The sequence below is a fragment of the Puma concolor genome, chromosome A1 (genome assembly GCF_028749965.1).
Source record: "Puma concolor isolate L17-30 chromosome A1, mPumCon1.1.hap2, whole genome shotgun sequence".
Taxonomy (NCBI): domain Eukaryota; kingdom Metazoa; phylum Chordata; class Mammalia; order Carnivora; family Felidae; genus Puma; species Puma concolor.
In genome coordinates, this window is record NC_141667.1 from 64,330,347 (window position 1) to 64,346,915 (window position 16,569).

Sequence of the window (16,569 nt, forward strand, 5' to 3'; positions counted from 1 at the left end):
GGGCCGAGCCATTGGAGGGGGGTGCGGAGGAGGCCCAGTGGTAGGTCAGGACACGGTGATTCAGAGGCCGTGAGAGGCAGCCTGACCTGATGAGACAGTTTGGAATGGCACGTAGGAGCAGAGTGAAGGGGGCCCCGGGGGTCTCACAAATCACCAAGCTCGAGCAGCAGCGCCATGGAACTGAGGGAGGAGCCAGCCAACCGCAGCGTGGCCGGCACATGGATTTAGGCACAGGCTAGCCTGGTGGTTACGAGGATGGGCTTTGGAGCCGGATTGTTCCATTCTAGCTTCTCCACGAACTACCTGTGTGGCCTTGGGCAAGTTACTTAACTTTGCTATGCCTCAGTGTATTCATCCGTAAAGGGGACATCTATTTGTCATTGTTGACTATATCACTGGGTCATGGTGAGTTGGTAATGCGCTCGTACGTGTCAAGTGCTTCAAACAGGGTCTGTTGGGTCCTGCTTGGTCACAGAATCCTCTATTATTTTTGCCAGGAGAATATGGCCTTATGACTGAATTGGCCCGGGTCTTGTGCCCGGCTCAGGTGCACAGGCAGCTGGGTCTGTCACCCCAAGAAAGGGGAGAGGCAGGGAAGTGTGCAGCTGATATAAACAGCAGCTGTCCCATCTACTCCACCCTCTGGCTCTGTGACCTTGGGCAAGTGACTCGATGAATCAGAAGCCCAACTTCCACATCTGTAAAAGCTTCCTGGAGAAATGGTAAGGATTACACAACCTGTGCCCCACGGAAGGTGACAAGCAAATAACTTAATGACCGTGTTGCTGTCATTGGCAGTAAGGGGCTGACTTTCCGTTTGGGCTAGACAATGGCCCCGACTTGGAAGCTGTCCCTTCTGGAGATCAGATCCCACCTCAAACTCTCAACTCAGTGGCAGCAGAAAGGTCAGCTGGGACTTTGGGGCTGAGACCTGCTCAGTGGGCACTGGCCTGTGTCTGTTTAATAAATATCCCCTAGCCTCCTGGAAGGCTTCCTTCCCTTGCTGCGAAGTTTTGGTTCAACCTGTTCTCCTTTTGTAGTTGGGGTTTTGTAAGAGGCCAAGTTCCAGGCTGGGGCAGGATAAACAAGATTGCATGGCTAATGATTGGTGAGCTGGCCCGGAATGCAATTTACTGCAGGTTGCAGTGGAGGGGAGTCGGTCACCCCATGGGCAGTTTACAGGGAGGTTGTTAAAACAGGAAGGAGGGTCCAGACTCTGCAGGATGGCTGCTCCGCATTTTTCTCTACCCTTTTTTTTTTAGGAGTAGAGACACCTGCTTCCGACGGGGAATTCGCTGCCTCAATCTGAGTTACGAAGAAATAAAAACCGTGTGACCAGAGCCTTACATTTATCTCGCATTTTGCAGCTTGCAAAAGATACTCAGTTCTACCACCACTCCAGTGTTGCAGGTGGGGCAATTGGAGCTCAGAGAGGGGACGTGACTTGCACAAGGACACACAGCCAGGAAATAGCAGGGCCAGGATTCTAAAATTTTCCACAAAGCAAGTGAGGCAAAAATAGTGTTTGTGCTCAATCTTCTGGAGCCGAAGCTGACCCTTCCCTCTGGGTGGGGACACTTGAATTGAACACAATCTTAGAGGGAGGGAATGGGATGGTCCCCCATTCTAATGGGATGTCACGATGATGGGGAGAGACGTTTTCCTTTTTTCCTAGCTCGGAATTTTAGAAGTCTGTTTTCTCGACCTCATACTGTTCTTCTCTGCTCAGATATAGTCCGTCTCTCCAACCCAGCTCTGGCCATCTGCCCCGTGTCTGAAGGGACTGCACGGTGCAAAGGCCGAAGGAAGAGATCCAAGTTCCGTTCCTGCTGCCTGACCTCAGGCAAATCACTAACTCTCTCTGGACCTCAGTTTGCTTATCTGAAAAAGGGGTAGGTAAAGTCTAGATGAGCTCTGGGAGCCCGCCCATGCTTCTAAAGCTTCCAGTCTGGCCCCCTGCCTGCAGCTCCGCCACAGAAGAACTGGGGCCCAGGGCAACGTCTGGCCCTATCCTGGCACCTCGGTGCTTTGTCCTGCTGGGGACATCTGCAAGTCTCCCCAGGCCTCCGTGGATGGCCCCAGCTGCCCTCTCTGGTGAACTCAGCACAGCATTCGTGAGAACCGATGGTGGAGATAAAGACAGACATGCCGAAATGAGGCTCTCTCTCTGTCTCTGTCTCTGTCTCTGTCTCTGCCCCACGCAGGCTTCCTCCCTCAAGGCAGCTGCAGACTGGCCTGGGGGAGGACTGGTTGCCATTCCAGAAGGAGCAAAAACTCGGGGTGGACGGGTTCCATTAGCTCATTCTTCTAATTGTTCTGGCTGGTTATTGTTTCTCCTGATTTATTTCCAATTAGCGCTAGGGAGCTCAGCTTGGGGTTGATTCTGCCAGTTTCCCAGAGCCAATTCTCAGCTATTTCTGGCTTGGCCAGACCCAAAGCCTTCCTGCTTCCATGCTAGCTGCCATTCGGGGAGGGCCTTCTGGGCACTTAGACCACGCTGCCTGCCACCCTCCCGACAGCACTTGTGAAGCTGGTCTCGTCATCGCCATTTCACAAAAGCGGAAACCGAGGCTCGGTGAGGCGAAGGGACTTGCCCAGGTTCCCGCTGGCGGTGAGCGGGCGGTGAAGGCGAATGCTGTCTTACAGGCCGTCAAAGACAGGCGCGTTTCAGCAAAATCGGTTGCCATGGTCTGCTTTTATTGCGCCCGGCGCACTGCCTTGCCATCGCATTACTTGCACTACTTAGAGACAATTAATCCACAAATAAACCCCAGGCCTCGTCTTCCAATCGGAAACCCAGATTCTGGGACTTTTCGGGCCGTTTCTGAGCTAGCCGGGAAATCTCCTGGTCATATTAGGAATAAGCGAAGCCATTTGGGTTTTAATAACATGGTGAGAAAATGGTGTGACTTTAAAGTCTTTATTAGCCCTGGAATGCATTTTCCAAAGCAGGAATTAGCTGACACAGGCAGAGTGTCAGCTGGAAAAACAAGGTCTGGGTTAGGTGGCCCAGAAAAAAACCTGCTTTGGTGCCCAGAGCCTCCCACTGATTTCAATTGCTGGTTAGCACAGGCCAGCAGAATAATTGTCCCATCGGTGAACGTGCCATTAGAAATGACCCCACACAGCTAATGGGGGTTTAATACTGGCTTGCTTGGTCCTTGGTATGGGTCCTGTTCTCATTTTTAGTAAGAAAATTACCTGTCTGTCATTTCTTTTAAACTTGTACAGTAATAATTAGCCAGGCCCCAAAGAGAAGCTGGTTCCCCTTAACCTTGGCCGGATGAAGGCTCAGTGACCCATTAAAGTCTGTGAAGTCATTTGACTCTGGCTGGCTAGGGAGGCAATGTGGCAGATATTTGATAGAAAATGGTTATAATACCTCACATTTGTTCCTCCTTTTACACTCTTCAGAGCTCAGGGTAACCTTGGGGTCATAAGCAAGGATTCTCACGAAGGGGTCGGCCAACCATGGCCTGCCAGCCAATCTGACCCACCTCATACTTTTGCAAATAAAGTGTTATTGGAACACCGCTGTGCCCATTCATTTACATTGTCTGTGGCTGCCTTTGCACTCTCACACTACGATCGATCGAGTAGCTGCATCAGAGACTGGATGGCCTGCAAAGCCTAAAATATTCACTCTCTGACCCTGGACCAAAAGGGTTTGCTGACCTCTGCTCTAATTCACAAAAGCCAAGTTTGAATCCTGGCTCAACCACTCACCGGCTGTGTGATCTTGGGCACATCACTTTATCTCCACTCTCTGCTTCAGTTTCTCCATCTGTTAATGACAGGTAATAACAGTACCTATGTGGTGGATGCTAGCTAGCAGCCCTCACTGACTCCTTCAACTTGGGCATGACCATGGGACCGGCCTTCAGCAACTCAATGTAAGTGCAAGCGGTGTGCATCACTTCTAGACAGAAGCGTTTGGAGCCGGCATCGGCTTCCCGTGCTGCCTTTCTCTGCCACACTGTCCAAGGAGGCCCTGTGACCCGGCTGCTGCACCTACGAGCCGGTCAATTCGTTTCTTGAAAGATTAAAATGGTGACAGATCCCCTCTACCCACAAATGATGTTTAGCACGAGTGAGGAATCAGTCTTTGGTGTTTAAGCCACTGAAGATTTGAACATCGCTTGTTACTTCAACAACACCTAGCGTATGGTCTCTGGCCCATTTCACAGTGTTTTGAATAAATTAGAGGAATTAGAGGTGCCTGGGTGGCTCAGTCAGTTAAGCATCCGACTTCAGCTCAGGTCATGATCTCGCGGTCCGGGAGTTCGAGCCCGCGTCGGGCTCTCTGCTGTCAGCGCAGAGCCTGGAACCCGCTTCGGATTCTGAGTCTCCCTCTCTTTCTGCCCCTCCCCCACTCACGCTCTGTCTCTCAAAAAATGAATAAACATTAAAAAAATAAAAAAAAAAAAATAAAACTAGATGAATTAGGTGTGTAGGCTCTGTAGAATAGCGGCCGCCGTATAGTAAGTCTTCAGTGAATGCTAGCCGAAATCACTAATATCATGATGTCAATCATTATTAATGAAAACGTATACTATTTTTTCACAAACGAGCTCCTTTTCGAGCTCTCAATGACTATGAGGTAGTGACTATTATCTTCATTTATTTGTTCAGTAAGCATGTCATGGGCACCTGTTTTACGTTCGGTAATATGCTAGACTCTAGGATATAGAAATAAATCAGAGAAGCTTTTGGCTCATAGAGGGAAGATCTGTCTCACTCAGACTTTAGAGTGGAAGTGATATTATAGGAAGACGTCACAGCTGAATCTTGGAAGATAAGTGGGGGTTCACCAGATGGAGAAGGGAAGGAAAGGCATTCCAGGCAAAGGGAACCAGCATATGCAATGACACAGAAGCTGAAATTATATGCTCTTTTGGGGAAACATTGGGCGGATTCGTGTGTTAGACAGACAACACTTTGATTAGGAATGTAGCAGACAATGTTGCTTGGCCACTCAGTAGATATCTGCAATTCATTCTCCCTCACCAACTATACCACCCAGAGAGAAGCAAGATCTATGCTTTCCCAGACTTCACCTTGCTAGAGATGGCCACGTGACACTGTTTCATCCAAAACAATGTCAAGAGAAGTTTCCTGGAGGAGCTTCAGGTTAAAGCAAAGAAGCCAATGAAGAGATCTCCTCACTGTTATGTGTGAGTGCAATGCCTGGAGCCGTGGCAGCCATCTTGTGACAATAAGAGGAAGGACAGGAGACCTGGGGAGACGGGAAACCAATATCTGGACCTTAAAGTGCTGCAAAAGCAACGTTGGAGGCAGGTACCCTCAGACTTCCTGACAAGTGAACAATATATGTCTTTGTGATTTAAGCGAATGCTCGTCTGTTGTTTGAAGCCCAAGGAGAATTCTGAGAAATGACGCTGGAGAGGTTAGCAGGGCCCAGATTAGGCAGGGTCCTTAAAGGCAGTGGGGTTTTGTGCAGGGAAAGTTTTGCATAGGGAAAGGAAATTCAAGCTTACGGAGGGTAAGTCACTGCTCAGGATCCCACTGCTAATAGGTGTCAGAGGCTGGGATTTGCCCAAAGATCTTACAAACTGTTGACCAAGCCTCTTCCCACTTCTGTGTAGGGCATTTTGCCTCATTTTGCCTTCAATTTGCTCGTGGCTTGTTTTGGCCCGTGGGTTATTTCTAACTGCATGCTGGATGGGTTGAGATTTTGCCAAAGCTTCTTCCTAAGTTGGGAGTAGATCTGTGAATTTCGTAAATAAGGAGACTTGAGGGGGTCGGGGAAGAAATCGCAGAAGGTGAGAGAGAAGGTGAAGCAACTTAGGACCAAACTGGCTTGGGGAAAAGACTCACAAGGACCAGGACATGGCCGGAACTAGACACCAGAAGGATAGTACCATTCTTTCCACCGTCTTGGTTTCATTGGCCGAGAAGAAAGTTACAGCCACAGCATCCTCTCCTGACCTTCCGTGGTTTGCATCTCTCTGACACACGTTGCTGTGACAGCCTCTAGGAGACCATGAGCTCCTCGGGGCTAAAACAGTGCCTGACCCATCTGTATCTCTCAGAGCCTGGCTTTGTGTGTGCCCCAGACTGGGTACTTCCCAATATCTGCCCTGTGGAACCTGAAATGTAAGACAAAGAGAAATTAGGGGTGTCCTCATCTCTGGGGTAGCCACCTCTTCAAAAGATAGTATTACAGGTCATCCTGAATCTTGGAAGATAAGTGGGCTTTTTCTCCCCCCAGTCTCCTTGAGACAGGTGGACCCAACTCGCACATCAGGTCTCTCCCCCTGGTCCCCAAAAGACCAGCGCCAAAGACCAGCTGATATTCAATCTAGTTTAAGAGTTAAGAAAGCCAGTTCTTTCTTTTTCCTTTAAAAAAAATTTTTTTTAACGTTTATTTAGTTTTGAGAGAGAGAGAGAGAGAGAAACAGAGTGTGAGTGGGGGAGAGGCAGAGAGAGAGGGAGACACAGCATCCGAAGCAGGCTCCAGGCTCCCAGCTGTCAGCACAGAGCCCGATGTGCGGCTTGAACCCACGAGCCGTGAGATCATGACCTGAGCCGAAGTCGGAGGCTTAACTGAACGAGCCACCCAGGCACCCCAAAAAGGCCACTTTTGAGACCCAAATGGCCTGGCTCTGCCACTTATTAGCGTGACTGTGGGCAAATAACTTACCATCTCTATGTCTCAGTTCTGTAGTAAGAAAGGATTGATTTCATATACTTGTGAGGATGAAGTGAATTAGTACTAGGAAATGCTGGTATGTGCCAAGCCCTTGGTCAATGTTATTATTGTTATGTTTCGATTTTATCAGTTGCCACTGTTATCGGTATCATGCTTCCAGGCAGCCCCTTACACCCTGACCCTTACTCTGACCCTGCTCCAGCTTCTGGTGCATAAATTGAGTCTTCACCAGGGTCCTCCTAGCTGCTGGCATCCATTCCGCCATAACTGGATCTGGATTTGGAATCGATCTTCTTGCCCCAGGGCTTGGAGCCCGGGCATTGCCCTCTAGATCCTGGCTTAGTCAGCCCCGCAGGCCCAATGTCCCCTGTTGCCCCAGGGAAGACCAGCTCTGACCCCGCACTCCCCCCCTCCCTGCCCCGCGGGGCTTGCCCCCTTCCACCAGCTCTGCACTCTCACGGGTGGGGGAGGGGAAGTCTGCCCCGGTGGCCCTGCCACGCTGAGCCTGGTCTGTGTATTCCCACCTTCACGCTTCAGTCGCTGTCACCCCTGACTCATCAGTTAGTTAACAAGCTCCGGAACCATTCCTCTTCCCCTGTGGCACCTCATCAAACAGCCCATCTCGCCTGCGAGAGTGCGGGCTCCATGGGGATCGTTCTATGGGAGAACTCCGCTTGTCTGTTTTTCTGTGCGTCTGTCCTCCCTTTCTCATTGCTCCGAGAGCATCTCAAGGGCAAGGGCTCTGTCTCTTCTTTCTTTTGCAGTTAGTATGTAGGGAGAGTTTTGCTTTTCGCAGCAGGGAGTTGCGGACCATCTGGCTGGCTGATCAGGAAGGTTATTAGTTTTAACAGTAATAATAGTGGCTCACATTTACTGAGCACTTACTATAAGCCAGGCCGTCTGCAAAGCACTTTTTTTGCATTAACTTGTGGAGTGTTTACAATAACCTTGGGAGGGCAGATTTTTTTTTTTTTTTCTTCCTTAATCACTATTTTACAGATAAACACACTGCAGCTTAGAGAACTCATTGCCCACATCAGGCAGCTAGGAGAGACTCCGCAGGATTTGACACCAGCCGGTCTGACTTCAAAACTGTGTCCTAAATCTGTGCTTCTCAAACTTTTGGGGATGTACGAATCACTTGGTGACCTTGTTAAAATGCGGATCTGGGTTAGGACCAAAGATTCAGCATTTCTAAGAAGCTCTCACATGACGATACTGCTAACGAGATCTGGATTAAATCGTATTTCTTCCTACCATGTTAGGTTGACTACAGCATGCTCAATTAAGCTTTTTCCTGGAAGGAAGTGTTTGAAATAAGTCATGGAAAAGGCTCGTGGCTGAGAGTCCTGGGTGTGAATTCCAACAGTTTTACAGTCATCATGACCTTGGGCAACTTCTACTCTTAGAAACTCAGTTTCCTCATCTGTAGGATGAGGCTAAATACAACTTGCTGGATTATGAAGGATCAGATGTGATAACGCCCCTGAAAAAGGACTCTGCGGACTACAGAAAGTATGGCTGTTACATTTACTATTAAAGTGCTAAAAACCCAAATCATACTATTACTAATAACAGCTCCCAACCGAACGGACCATGGGTCACGGACATTCAAGTTGTCATTCGTTCGCCAAACTCTCTTATATTTTTTACCATCTGATGATCAAGGATGAAGGGATTCACGGTGTTTTATTGCGCTAATTAAGAGCTTTCACTACCTCAGGATGTGAGTCTGACAGAACTTTCTGTGGTGTGTTTTATACCCACAAACCGATTCGCCAAAGCCCCTTCCGTCTTTGGTGCAATGGATGAAAAGGTAAAAAGCCTGCGTCCAAAGGAACATGAGATCACAAGGAGAGCTCGACTGAGCAGGAATGTGGAGCAAAGTTGACGTCCCCCCACTGAGTCCCCAGCCCTGGAGGTCCAGCATGGAGAGCAAACAATGGCTGTAGTACGTATCACTACAGTGACCAACTGACCGATTAGCAGGGTTGTAGGTATTTCTCAGTAGGTCCCTTAATGTAGTCTCTGTAATGAACCAGAGGTGGTGGGTTAATGATGGCTACAAATTCTCTGCTGCTCCTCCTATTAAGAGGTGATGTCTAGCTCCCCTCCCCTTGAATCTAAGCTGTCCTTGAGACTTGGTTGATACCTAGAAGGTGGCAAAGTGATCCTCTGGGGCTTCCAAGCCCGGGCCTTAAAAGGCAAACTGACAGTTTCCGTGCTCTCCCCTTGGAAACCAGCTGCTTCCAAGAAGCTTAGGCCAGACTACTGAGGGGTGAGAACCCTGGCAAGGGAAGGGGCCTTGAGGGTGAGAGGCCATCTTGGGTGTTGTAACTCCAGCCCTCAGCTCCACCATGTGGAGTTAGATAACAACCCAACTGAGCCCAGTCAACCTCCAGGATCGTGAGAAATGATGCATTATTGCTGTTTTGAACCCCTGCGTTTGGCAAGTTACACAACTGAACACTAACACCCTAGACACTTCTCGGATCTATTTTCTCTTTCGAATTCTCCGTCAGTTCGTTCATCCGACACGTATTTCCCACGTGCGAAGCCAGTAGCCCTTCGTGTAGTCCCTCCACAGGCAGCGTCCAGGGCTGGCATCACGCAGAAACTGGTTAGAAATGCAAATTCTGAGCCCCACCTCAGATCTACTTCCTCAGGAACGCGGAAGACGGATTAACAAGCCCTTGGAGTTATTCTGACACGACACTCAAGTTATAGAACCACTGGGCTGAGCCCACAGTTTTCTATCCTGGGAGGACTTGAAAAACATATGCCGGGTTCAGAGAGTGCTCAGGTGTGTGTGACCCATAAGGAGTTTCATGCTGCCTCTGCCGCGTAACCGGGTTCCGCGGACGAATTAAAGATGTGCCTCCTGAAGCTGGGCCCTCTAGACCAGGGCTTAATGCGTAAAGGCACAAATGATTTACCTGAAGCTTTGGCAAAAAAAAAAAAAAAAAAAAAAGAGGCAGATTCTGATTCAGTGGATCTGAGGGTTGGGCCTGAGATAAGTGCTCCTCCTTATAAATTCCCACCTGACTCTGATGCAGCAAACCTTACCTGCAGTCGCCAGGCTCGGGGCAGTCGCTGTCACCATCCCTTCTGAAGGATAGATGGCTTAAAAGGCAGTTTTCTATTACACAGCCACACACAGAGGCCCACGCACACCGTTAGGAAAGCTTCAATCAGAGGCAGCCATGCCCACTGCCGCGGGGGCAGCCTCGGTGTCCCTTCCCCATGGTCGGCAAGCCCCCATAGGAGATGCCATTTGAGCTTTGCCTCGCACGATCGTAGATGAAGAGGACTTTGTCCAACAGACACGGAGAAGGACGTTCTTCTTTCTTTTCCTTTTTCTCCCCCCAACTCTTTTTTATTATCAATACGTATAAGAGAAATTTACCATCATAACCAGTTTTAAGGATACGGTGAAGGGGTACGAATACATTCATAATATTGTGCAATCATCACCACCGTCCATCTCCAGAATTCTTCCCTTTGTCACAACGCGGAAACTATAGCCATCCAACAATGACTCTCCATTCCTCCCTGCCCCCCGCCAGGCCCTGGCGACCCCTATTCTCCTTTTCATCCCTGATTTTGACAACTCGAAGTACCTCACCTAAGTACGGTGTACGTCCTTTTGTGACTGGCTTATCTCGCTTACCATAACATCCTCAAGTTTCGTCCCTGTTGTAACAGGTGTCAGACTGTCCTTTTTAAGGTTGGACAATACTGTGCTGTATGTATATTCTACCTGCTGTCTATGCCTTCATCCGCTGCTTGGACACTTGAGGTACCTCCGCGTTTTCTCTGTTGTAAATAATGCTGCTGTGAATATGGTGTACAAACATCTTTTCGAGACCCTGCTCCCATTTCTTTTGGGTATGTACCCCGAGGTGGGGTTGCCGGATCATATGGTAATTCCATTTCCATTTTTAATTCTTTTTGAGGAACCGCCGTACCATTTTCCGTAGCGGCTCTCCCATTCCTGCCAACGGCGCACGGGATTCCAATTTCTCCACATCCTCCTTGACGCTTGTTAGCTTTCTGGTCTTTTGATAGTAGCCATCCTGATGGGTGTGAGGTTGAAGGTCATTCTAAGGTTGTAGGAAGAGCCTTGTCAAGGATGCTCCAAAGAGCCACTCGGTGTAGCCAGGCAGCGTGGAGAAAGGGAAATGAAGCCAGAAATGGTTTATGGCTAGATTAGGAACCACCTTGAAAAGTAGGCCAAAAAATCTGAATTTTGTCCCATGGGCCATGGAGAGCCACGGAAACTTCTTCAGCAAGGAGGTGACACGTCTGAGATCAGAGTCTAGTTCCCACATAAGGCGGAGGGGCTGCCCCGATTGCCATCACGACCACATGATTTATAGGATGAGACCAAGTGATACCAGAAAGACTTGAGGGCTTGGTGTGAGATGCAACAGACCGATCTCTTGAAACTGAGGGGACTTGCCCTCCTTTAAACTGGACACTTCTCCAATCAATTCGAGGAGTTGTCTTCAGGGGGAGGAACAGCAAGGTTTCCATTCCCAGAGAGCATAGCTCTGCTCACCTGTTCCGGTAAGTAATGTTCTCCCTGCCGCGATGAACAGAAAAATGTGCATGATGGAATGAAAATCTCCAGTGCCGGGCTACCCGTGGGCAGCCTCGGTTACTATGGAAAATTCCTGATTAAAGTCAGCAGACGAGTTTCCTAGCTAGCGACTATTATTACGAGGAGCTTCAGCCTTGCGCTGACATTCAAGATTGGGTTCTTTAATATGTCATTCCACAAGCCAGGTGATTAGACCTCTATGTTTTTTAAAAGCAAAGAGAATGCATCCACCTTTGCCAGACTGACTACCCTCTTTAATAACCCACGCGGTCCTGCTCAGTTAGCATGAGAACAAAACTGCAACCATGAAATTATTTTAACAAGACCATAAAAAAAACAATTTGCTGGAGTGATGTTTAGGGGGGGGGGCCACCCTCTCTCTAAACTAATTAAACTGTACTATATGTCCTTGTGTAGTTCCTGACATCTTTCTGGTTCACTCAGTTTGAATGGTTGCCCAAGGATCAGCGCCAAGCTCCCAAATGGCTAACTCAAAACAAAAGCAGGGTCTCCAGAGTATCCTTGAGCATCCAACAAATTGAGGGAAAGTGATTTTGGGTTAATCAATGTACTTCAGTTGCAATCACATCTTGCCTCATAGAAAAGACCAAAACAAAGAATCACTGTCTGAAGTCCAATCCAGGATGAACTGGAAAGTGACATTGGCCTTATTGGATTCATTTCGTTTTTATTTTGTATTTTATGTTATATTTACTATTCTATTCTATTCTTTTCTAAAAATCACACCCTGCTGTGGATGAAACTATTGACAATGGTCCTTCATTTTCTGTCCACTCAGCCCCACCCCTCTAATAATTTATGTCTTTCCCACTCACACTAGCTGTTACCGGAAGCCACAGGCAGTTTCCTTGAACATCTTTACAGGCAAGTGGTCTATTCTCAGCATGGTAGGGACTAGACATTGATTAATGGCTGGGAACTTTGGTTTCTGGCAAGACAAGCCTTAGTTCAAGCTGGAGAGGCCTTTGGGTGTCGGTCAGGCTCTCGTCAAAGCCAAATTGAAAAGCATATTAAGTGTGTTGGATGCAACGCAATTATGTATGTGTTAGATATGAAACCCCCTTCTGAGAAAGGAGCCCAAATATCATGCCCTTATACTCTTTCAGACTAATGTTTACTGACCCTTTTGGAGTTTAAAGAAAATGTCCCCCTTTGAAAAGCTCTTTAACAATGACAAGGCAATAAAATTTGTGGAGTACCAGCTCCCCTGAAATTCCAAAGAACTGTGAAGCACAGATAAAATACATAATTCAGTTCATTTCCGGTTAAGCAACATACAGCGAGCACCTGCCGTGTATGAGATACTGACGGGGGACTATCTTTTGGGGGAACAGGATGAAACTGAGAGTGACGCTTCCTGACTTCAAGGAAATTAGACTGTCCGAATTTAAGAGAGGAATTGGTAAGATAAATAGTAGAGCTGCTCATTGATAAGCCCTAACGTTTGCATAACCCTCTACAATATGCAAAGTACGTGCATATATGTGTATGTGTACACACAGCTCCGAGGCTGTTCTTATCTCCCGGCAATAGATGCTGATGGTCTCTGACTGCAAATCAGTGGGGAAAAAAATCAGTGGGGGAAAATACCAGCTGGAGTCATGGGGACGCTCCAGAGGTGAAAACAACCAGGTGATGGATAAGAAAGTACGGGCTTTCGGAGTCCAATAGAGATGTGAGTCCTGGCTGTGCCACATACTAACCCGGAGCTTGTCAAGTGAGAGACACGATGCCCACCTATTAGGGTTGTTGAGAGGCATCTCCGAGATAAAATGTCTTAACCCAATGCTTGGTTCATGGCTGGCTCTCAGTGCCTGTCATGTCCTTTCCCTTCTTGTGTGATGCTTGCTTTATCAATCCCAAGTGTGCCTTGTGCAGAGGTGATGGGCCATGCTGAAGCTCATGCTATCCCTTCCCAGGGTGCCCTAATCAGTGCCATGGCACATTCTGTCTCCGGCCCCAGCGCTCCATAAAGGATGTGTCTCACTTTTTACAGAATGGCTGCCTCTATTTGTCTGAAGGAGGGGCTGCCCGGAAGGGAAGCTGCCAAGAAGAACAGCAACCCAAGTCAGGCAACTTCCTGTTTTGAAACCCAAGGACCTGCTTGTCATCAAGGAGGAGCAGTAGAGGCTTGGGGAAGACAGTACCAATACCCCGTGCATAAAGGGCTGCCTGTCGCCTGAGGTTAGCATGACTGGCACTGGGCTCTTGAGCCCGCTTCTGGCTTAACTGTACACCCTTCCTCTACGGCATGCATTTTCTTAGAAATCCAAGATCCACGAAGGGGGTTATTTGGTGGCACGATCTGGTGTGGGAAGGATAGCCTGTTATTTGTTGTTGTTGTTGTTGTTTTTTAATTTTTTTTTAACGTTTATTTATTTTTGAGACAGAGAGAGAGACAGAGCATGAATGGGGAGGGGCAGAGAGAGAGGGAGACACAGAATCGGAAGCAGGCTCCAGGCTCCGAGCCATCAGCCCGGAGCCCGACGCGGGGCTCGAATTCACGGGCCGCGAGATCGTGACCTGAGCCGAAGTCAGACGCTTAACCAACTGAGCCACCCAGGCGCCCCTGTTATTTGTTTTCTACATGAACCCGTGTCGTATGTTACTTCACCTTTGCTCCTCTGGTGTTTTCCGTCCCTATCCCGTGTGAAGAAGAAGCAGCAGAGCTCCTAGTAGAGCTGAGAGCCCTCAGTCCTCATGGCTCACGGCTTGGCCAGAAGCACAAGGCCTGAACGTCAGCTCTCTAGTGTCACAGTCGCCACCCTTGGTCAACCACCATCATCTCTTAATTAGATACCTGCGGTGGTCTCCTAATCACTGCTTCCCACGCTATCGCCCTTGCCTTCCCACAAGCCCCAGCCCACGTAGCCGTCAGTATCAACTCTCAGAACGGAACTCTGACCCAGGTCCGGCCGAGTGGAGTACAACATCCCCCCTGGCCAGCGTGACTGGCTCAGAGACGGGCTGTAATCCAAGCTAGTGAGTAATTAAAACTCTCATCTCTTAAGCACTTGCTGTGTGCCGGACACGGGACAAAACCCTCAACCAGCAGCGTCTCACTTCTTCACCCTCACAATAATCTTATGAGGTCAGAGCTATTATCATTAGAGAGGGTGAGACAATTGCCCTCTCTATTAGGCACAGCCAAATAATTGAACTCCATTCTTCCCGACTCCGGAAGCCACACTTGCACTTGAGTGTAAGTGCGGACACGGACCCCTCTGTGGATGTTTTCTCCAAACAATGGAATTTGTAACTTTAAGACTTTGTCCTCTAGTGAGGGCATCATGATGATGCAATATACTCTCCTTGAACAACATCAAGGAGAGTAGGGTCCTGTCACACAGCCTGGCTGCCCGGGGCTTGCCCTGTGCTCCCTCCCAGCAATGTGAGGGCAACATATTTTCTGCCTGATGATAATGGGCATTTTATTTTTTTCCGGATTAAATGCCATCGTGTTATCACAGTCTGGTGCATCCTGGTACACCTTGCTGGATTGACCAGTTTCTCCCTCTGAAACTGATGTGGACACTTTGGTACGTTCATCCTGGGATGGAGTCTCCTGCACGATTCTTCCTTTTTGGTTTGATAGGGAAGAAAATTGACCTTGTGACCATGACTCCCACCCTCAATGCATTTAACGGACTCCCCCCACAGAGAAAGAGTCTCACGCTTCAGAGCAGGAATCTGGGGTCGGAAAGACCAGTATTAAGAACTCTCTGATCTCCAGCAAGGTACAGAAAGTCGCTAAACCCATCAGCAGGTGGAACGATAATCTTACCTCTCAGAGCTGGTGGAGGACCTGAGCTCATTTAGGTCACCTGCTTAGCATAGTTCCTGACATACAGTAAAGACTCAGTAAACTGTAGTTCTTTTCGTTCATTTTCCTACTGAGAAGGAGAGTTCATTTTTAGACTTATGATTATTTGATTCATTAATTTATAAACCCAACTCCAAACACATGTTGTTGATGCTTAAGCAGCCCCATCCTTCTTCCTCCTTATGTCTCCTTTTCTTAATCAAAATATATGTCTCTCAGGGTGCCTGGCTGGCTCAGTGGGTAGAGCACCTGGCTTCTGAGCTCGGGGTTGTGCGTTCAAACCCCACGTTGGGCGTGGAGCTTACTTAAAAGAAATTTCTCTCGTAAAATGATTTCTACTACACCAGTTTCTGTATTTTTAATTGGAAACATGCACACGACATCGCTTAGTTGTCTCTCGATAAAAACCCGTGTGAGATACTTCTGTCCAAGTCCGGTGTCAAGGAAAATTTTTCTCCTGAGATATTAGCATGCTTATTCCTTACATAATGTAAATAAAGTAGCTGGTCATGTTTCCTTTTTGTTCTGGCCACTAGGAAGCTCAAAGCCCAATTTGTGGCTAGACTTTGATAAAAGCCTAGAATCCCCTGTTTGTTTGTTTATCTTATCACTGCCTTCCTGGTCCTGATCTGTTAAATCTGCCTAATCTTGATTTGGTCTCTATGCATAGTTTGCTACTCTTTACTGTATTATTGTAATGTATTATATTACTGTACATACTTAATAGTTAATGTCTCATTATACGATGCCCATAGAAAGGGGTCGATTATATATAGTCATTGGGATGATGATTTATCAAAATATTACATATTTGTTTATCTGCCGAAATCACATAATCTGACAAATCCAGATGATAATGAAGCAGGTTGTGGGGGAAGGGGAAGGTGCAGGTGTGTGTACATAACTATGTGTCCGAGAGAGAGGGAGAGAGAGACAGAGAGAAGCTTCCTCCACAGCATATACGACTCTATAGTGGGCTTGGGTTCCTGGGGAGTGTGTCACTTAAGACAGTTGGGGAGTTTTATCTTCTATCTTCTGATAAACCTGGGTGACTCATTTCTTTCTGGCTTGTACATTTGTCCCAGCCCTCTGGCTACTCCCTGGACTCCGGAATGGGCACATTTAATCCACTTTCTACCAGATCCCAGAGTAGTTTCCTTTCCGTTTTTTTTTTTTTTTTTTAATGTTTATTTATTTTTGAGACAGAGAGAGACAGAGCATGAACGGGGGAGGGGCAGAGAGAGAGGGAGACACAAAATCGGAAGCAGGCTCCAGGCTCTGAGCCATCAGCCCAGAGCCCGACGCGGGGCTCAAACTCACGGACCGTGAGATCGTGACCTGAGCTGAAGTCGGACGCCCAACCGACTGAGCCACCCAGGCGCCCCCCCTTTCCGTTTTTAATGCAATATGAGCACGTGACTTTCCTGCTTGACCCTTTCTGTGCAACCC

At 48.1% G+C, this 16,569-nt stretch overlaps 1 long non-coding RNA gene across 1 annotated transcript; it reads left to right on the plus strand.

Moving 5' to 3' along the window:
• The first annotated feature begins 417 nt into the window (after positions 1–417).
• Positions 418–3,531, plus strand: LOC147584203 (uncharacterized). The gene is made up of 2 exons (XR_015255294.1): positions 418–905; positions 1,263–3,531. It is a non-coding gene; the product is annotated as an uncharacterized LOC147584203 (long non-coding RNA).
• The last annotated feature ends 13,038 nt before the right edge of the window (positions 3,532–16,569 follow it).